Here is a 7,093-nt window from a genome sequence, read left to right as displayed (position 1 = left end):
AAAAAGTGAGAGGGGAAAGACTAAGATTAAGAGACAAAAAGAATGAGCGACTAAAATTAAAAGGTCAAAACCATGCAAAAGTCAAATATTTCACTTTCATGAAGAAAAAGAAGAATTTGAAATTATTGAAGGAAAGAAAAAAGAAAAGAAAAGAAAAAGATGGAGAGGTGACCGCCTTGAAAAATGTGATTATGCACACAATCATAGATAAGACAAGATTAATTGCACTTTAACCAAGATAAAGAAGAAAATTATCGTGTAGACAAGGATCAATAAATAGGACAACGATTTGAATTAAATCTAATTTAATTCAAATAGGGTTAGAAGAATGGTTAATTATTAAAATTAAATAAAATGTTAAGGATAAATGTAAATTAAATTAATATCAGAGTGTAAAGGACAATTTAAGGTATCTACAATATCAACACTTCTTTTACTACATTTAAACCCATGTGCTAATAATGTCTACTATAAAGTACATCATTATTAGTGAAAAGTCTTATTCTTAACTTTAAACACTCAAGTCTTACAAAAGATAGTAAAAACTTGAGGAAATTCAACATAAAAGATTGTAAAAACTTGAAGAAATTCAACATCATTTGGTACCTCAATTGAATATACAAATTTAACTAAAGTCATTGTCCCTTTCCACATATATTTTAAAAATTTACCAAAAAAATGGTCTTTTTTCCCAATATCGCTTACCCAATACAATCTAATCTAAAGGGGTAATTGATCCCCATATTGGAAAAATCCATCAAACTCCAAATTTAGCCCTGCATCATGGTCGGATGACCTCAGCCCCCTCTCATCCGCCTCTCTAAATTGATACAAATCTGATCCGTCCTGTCAAATACCAAAGAAGCCCACGCTCACATATAGTGGCAGCTTGCCCAGCTCTACTACTTTCTGATCCCTCTGCCATCATCTTATTTTACCCTCTAACTCATTTTGGACTGGACGACGCGTGTATTTTGCATTGAGCTCACTTTGTGGGATTTCTCTGTACCCGTGTCTTTTGATCTTGCAGCTGCTTTTAATACAGTCGTCTCTTAAATTAAAATTATGCATATGAGCTTGTAATTTTTCTTTCAAACAGATGACCGAGGGATTGGATCGTTTACGGTATGTCAGGATTTTCTTCCAGTGTTTCGTTTTCTCATTCAATTATGTTTTTGTGTTGTACTTGAGGCGACTAAGATTATTTTCCCGGAAGTCGAGTTCGTCCATAAAACATTAGGGTTTTGATCTTGTTTTGAATTTTTAGCAATTTAGCTTAAACAGCCTTTGGAAATGCCCTCTTTGTGAACTAAAGAATGCCCAGCAAGATTGATAGACTGTCCAGAGAGAAAATTGAGCCACATCAACCGTCAAAGACATGCTACTTATATATGGGAATAGGCTGGCACTGTTAATCTGGTGCTATTTTTTCTTTTTTTTTGGTAGGTTTAGCATCTTAGCATATGTGTTTTTTTAATGTGAACAGAGTAATGTCCGACTGGCACATTAGATAGCAACATTTCACTCTTTTATGAGTATACAGCTCTCTACAGTTGCACAACCACTTGTTCCTGAGATCCCGTCTTTGGTGGTCTTAGAAGGAGCAGCTCCCCTTTCTTCAAATTAAACCGATATATTGTAGTCAGTCCTTAAGCTGTTTGGTTTCTTTCGTGTCTTGAATATTGTGGGTTCTTGATTTCTTTACTTCTTTTCATTATAACTAAATTGGGTTTATAATGGGGTTTGATAGTGGACCAAAGAAATCTACAGAGATTGTGTGACTAGGTGTGTAATTTCTAATTTTTTAATCAAATAGTCTGCCTCGGTTTTGTAGTTATGAGCTGTGAATCTTGGTGGCATTCGGAGCCCAATTCGTTGCTTGGCGTGATGTGAATTTCAATTTTTCTCTTCCCCCAAATTCAGTATCAAATGTGCGACTTCGTCGGCACTGGAAAATCGTGCTTCGGAAAATACTTTCCTTTTTTATTTTCAAGGTCTGTAAGTAAATTTGCTTGACGGGTCGGCCAGAAATTTTCATTTCAACAGTTTATGTTTGTATCTAGAGATAAGCTGGGCCGCGTCCTGCAATGATTATCGAGGTTTAGCCTGATGGGTGTACGCTATCTGATGATGCAGTTTAAAGGTAGGTTCAGCCTGACAGGCATTCCTCTGGCACCGTCAGGAAGCGTTCATGATCGAAAAAGGAGCGTCAACTATCTTCTTGGATTTGACAACTGATGTGATGGATCATAAGTTGTACCTATGATTTTATGATCAAACTGAAAATTTATTTTTGTTCTCAGTTCTTTGGTTGAATTTTGACAGTTGTCAGATGGAATGCATGTTATGTCTGCAATTCTCTGGAATTGTCAGAAACGTAACATTCTCTTTATTTTACTTGTAATCAAACAATTGGATTGCCACAGGGCAATGTGGTAGACATCTTTGAAGCATGCATTTCCAGAAAATATTTATCTTGACTCTGTTCTACAGTTTCTGGGGACGGGACCAAGGGCCTCAATTTGTGAACGGTGGGGGCTGGTGATGGAAGTTTGGCCCCCCGCCCGCCACTTAACAGAAATTATAGGCCTTCAAAACCACAAAAACGTTCGTGGTGAATGCTATTCTCTCAATTTTATCACTTATTTTTCCTGCAGCTTCGAGTCCATTCTATTTTTTGAAATTTGAAGGGATTTGGAATGAGGCTTAGATGACTGTTTAGGGTTTTGTTGGGTCCTAGACCACTAGAATTAAATTCAAACGCTTCTTTTGATTTTAAAATTTTCTTGAACATTTTCATTTTCCTTCCGTTGGGGATGCCTAGAAGCCTTGAGGACAGTCTAGAGACTTCTGGGAGTTCCCTGACATCTTGGAGTCCTCAGGCCATCTCCAAATTTGTGGCATGTCCTAGAAATGTCCCCCGGTAGTGGCATGATTGTACGGAGGACATTTCCCCCAAGCCCTCGCCAAGCGTTCAGGGATTTTATGGGGACAGGGGCATTTCCTCACTGGAACAGTGGAACTTCAATCCTATAGTGGCATTCCAGTGATGTGGCATTGATACAGAAGATTGAAAATGTAAATGGAATTCAATTATTCTGGTTGGGTATGGGAATACGTTTGTAAAAACTTGGCAAATTTTTAAAATGCTGTAAACTCTTACGAGGGGGAAAACAAATTTTATTATTATTATTTTATGGCAAATAATAAGAAATGAAAATAGAAGGTAAAGTGAAAACTAACATTTATAGAGTAATTTTTTTTTGGAAAAAAACGCTTCTAATCACATCCTAGTGCCATTTCAATGCTGCTGAATCAATATTTTCTAGAAACCAATTTTAAAGTTGAAAGTCCTGTGATTTTTTCATAAAATTGGGAAAAAATAAACGTTAATAAATGTTTATTATAAAAAATTCTGAGGTTTTTAAACTTGAAACTGGTCTCTGGAAAAACCTTATCCATCAGTTTGAAACAGCAAGGTGGGCTGCAGTTAACCACAATTAACTGCTGGTTTTTTATTCTAAGATGATGCTGTTTGGTTCTTTTGTTAGGTTTTTCTTCTTACTAATTTCTATAATGAATGTTGCGTTACAAGTTTTATTGGTCTTCCTATGTTGTTTCTGTCGCTAATAGAAATCATTTCTAATTTTTTTGTGTTCCGAAAAACTTTACATATATATTACTTCCTTTCAGTGTGCAGGCAATTAAAATAGTTTGTAGCAGCAAGCTTCATTTTTTCTGGGATAATGCTGTTGTAGTGAACTTAATTTTTCTAGAATAAGCCTGTGGTAATGAGCTACACTTTTTCTGGAATAGAGTAGTTGTAATAAGTTTAAAATATTTTCAGTGAGGTTGCATTTAGAAGACCTTTTCTTCATCCTTCATATGTATGGTAACAGTTTACGGAGACCACCTTGGGGTAAAAGAAAGATTTCACTTATTTATCTACAGAAGCAAATGACCATGTGGGATACATCTACCTATGTTAGTGTTTCAAATCTAAAAGTAAAAGTTCATTAACGAGTTTTCTCCCAATCTTGTAAAGCATAATAGTGTAACTAGATTTTCTATATTCTGGTTTGATAGTTTTGTATCTGGGCATGTTTTATGTTGCTAGCTTATGATTAGTGATCTAACCACACTGCACTACTGTTTTTTATGGCTATCCACCTTTAGTTTTCCCGTGAACTTGTGCTTTCTGTCCTTGGTTAACTCACTCTTGTTATCTCAAAATTCACCAAAAACATTCCCACCATTTGCTCCTCTTATTTAAACTGCTTTTATTTCTAGTCATATTTTCTGATTCTTGCTGTAGTATGCTTCTCTCTCTAATGGATATATATAGTTCACTCGATGAAATATCTCCATTCCTCTCTTTTTCTTTGTTTTTAGTGTTTCTAGTGCTGCTCTAATATTACTTAAAAATGGTGAAGGGGTCATTCTTAAGAATATTAACCTTACACAATGAGGGCACAGACAGAGAATTTGCCAAGTGACATTTGTCTTATATATATAACACACAAATAAATATCTGTTCAATAATTTTCAGTAACATTTCTATTCTGTGAAAGCAATTCAAATTAAGAATATTGAACAATTTTATCTATTTACAAATCTGGATCAGTGGTGATGTGACTTATGCATCATGGTCTCTTTTGCAGAAATTCAGACAAGTTGAACATTATATCTGGATCTGAGGCTTCTCTCTAATCATGATTTTGGTTGCATTCGTTGTACGTCTGATGGAGGATTTTTCATATGTAGCATCTAGAGTTATATCACGTCTGGCACGTCTGTTGCCAATGCCCAGGCATGTTCAGCGATCTATTTTGCGTTGGATTCAACCTCTGCAAATGCAATATCATATCCATTAAATGTTGGAAAACTAGCATTTCCAGCAAATGGAAAGCAATGAAGAAAAGGTGTTAAGAGTGTTACTGCTGTAAAAACATCCATTCAGGTACATATTGAGGAAGTAGATTACTATAAACTAACATATCTACTTGGAAATTCAGTGAAGCTGGTGGTGGCTAATGGACTTTGCAATGGAGGACTAGTTGTTCTTCACGTGCCAAGTTCGAGTCTGATCTAGGAAGCTATGTTGCAACAGTATTCATCTGTTATGATTAATGAATAAAATCCAGTGTTCTTTGTGAAATCTCTTATTTTTTGTAATGTTGCAAAGTAGGTATGTTGTATGCATGCTTTTAATGTGGAAGACTCAGATTGTTGGCATAGCATGTTGGTAATTATGTATTATATAATGACTCGAGTTGTACTGGGTTTCTTAGTTTCCCAGCTCTAAAGAAATAACTAATCTGTAAATTTTGTATTAATTTTTATGGTTGAAATACTATCTCATATAGATTTGACCATTACTGGTGCGGTTTCAAGTGATAGAAACATGCTTGATACTGGATATATAAGGAAGCTGAATTCAAGAGCCTTTTTAATTTTAATTTCTTTTTTAACTGAATACAGCATCCTGTGCTTATTCTTGTTTATTTTTCTTCACTGTATAATTCAATTATTGGTTTTTTTCTATTGTTTGTTCTAATAGATGCAATCCAGTAGTCTTGGTCTTCTACTGGTAAGAGAATTGGAATTTCTTTCCTTGACCAAGAATGATCTTTTCCCTTTCTCTTTTAATTGGTAAAGCTGTTTGGTGTTATAACTTGAAGCTTAGGCATAGTTATAACTTATAAAAGGTCATTCAGTAGAGGATTTGCATCATTGAGTGTCAAATTAGTATTCTATATGACAGCAACATACTCGTTGTACATTGATAATTGTCTAAAAGGGTTGAAAACACACTACCTATAAGCATACATTGACATGTCTTGCAATTTCTGGGATATTAAATTAGAACAGATTTCAAAATTCTGTTTCCGGCCTTGGGTCATATAACTCTCGTAAGGTGATTCCGTATCCTCAGATTTTTTTTAATGTGTACTGTAATTTCACTATTAAATTCTAATAATTACAGTACTAGAAATTCATAATAATTAGAATTTTTTTAAATGTGTACTGTAATTATTAGAATGTGTACTAGAATTTTTTGTCTTATGTAATTTAATAGTGATGCATATAAATTCATAATGTTTCTATAATTTAGAATTATGTCTTATGTGTATCCAATTATGTTTTCTATAACCTGTTGAAGAGAAAAACCATTATGTTCCGTGTGATTGCATTTTTGAAGCATATCTTCAAAATAGTTATTGTGTCTAAATCTATGGTTCTACATTTTCTCAGCAATCTGTGTGCCTTAATAGTCCTTAGTAATCACACCTTTTCTCAGCAGCCATCACAGAGCTTTTGTTAGCCATCACAACCTATGGGAAAATGAAAAAACTCTTTAACATTTTTTAGAAAACATTATTGTTTTTGAAGTTGACTTAATCAGCATTTTTTAAACCTAAAAATCGTAAAACTCGTGATTTTTTCATTCCAAATGCGGTGCAATTTTTTCAAAATATTGTCAGCATTTTATTTGGTGATTATATTAGTTGGAAGCTTTGCTTGCACTATCTCACAATATTAGTGATATATCGCAGTTTTTTAAAACTATGATTCTAACAATAGGTTTGGATCAAGTCAAATGCCCACAATTCCATGTGTTCACAGATTTTGTCTATTCATTCTCTATTCATTCAATTGACATGATTAGGACATAATTTCCATGTGATTCTATGTGGGCACCTTTCATTCATGTTGGCCTTTTCATCTCTACATTTGTTTCACTAACTCAAAGTTTCCAAAGCCAATGGTAAATAAAAGTATTGTTGATGTTCGTGTATGATCTATTCTTGGATAGACTACTCAAGATTATGTTGACTTCTTTGACAATAAGGCAAGGTACTACCATATTCAATACTCAAAGTGGACGTCAAGAAAAGAAAAGGTAAGTGTCAAATATGTCAAATATAATGTTAGCTCACTCTTATCATTAAAATCCTAGTGTAGAGAGGTAAGTGGATGTAAACATAGGAGTCAGTTTGGAACACCATTCCAAAATGAAATAAGCTAGACAAAGTGAAGGTAGAGATGAAGCTTTGAGTTAGAATGGAGTCTTAAGGCAAAGAAGATGCAT

At 34.2% G+C, this 7,093-nt stretch overlaps 1 long non-coding RNA gene across 1 annotated transcript; it reads left to right on the top strand.

Moving 5' to 3' along the window:
* Window positions 1-863: 863 nt before the first annotated feature.
* Window positions 864-5,376, top strand: LOC149540490 (uncharacterized). Its single transcript, XR_016356408.1, has 2 exons — window positions 864-1,125; window positions 4,662-5,376. It is a non-coding gene; the product is annotated as an uncharacterized LOC149540490 (long non-coding RNA).
* Window positions 5,377-7,093: the final 1,717 nt, after the last annotated feature.

This window comes from Cupressus sempervirens, chromosome 9, assembly GCF_028749045.1.
Source record: "Cupressus sempervirens isolate cs-2001-9-10 chromosome 9, ASM2874904v1, whole genome shotgun sequence".
Lineage (NCBI taxonomy): Eukaryota > Viridiplantae > Streptophyta > Pinopsida > Cupressales > Cupressaceae > Cupressus > Cupressus sempervirens.
This window is presented reverse-complemented; position numbering and strand designations above follow the sequence as displayed.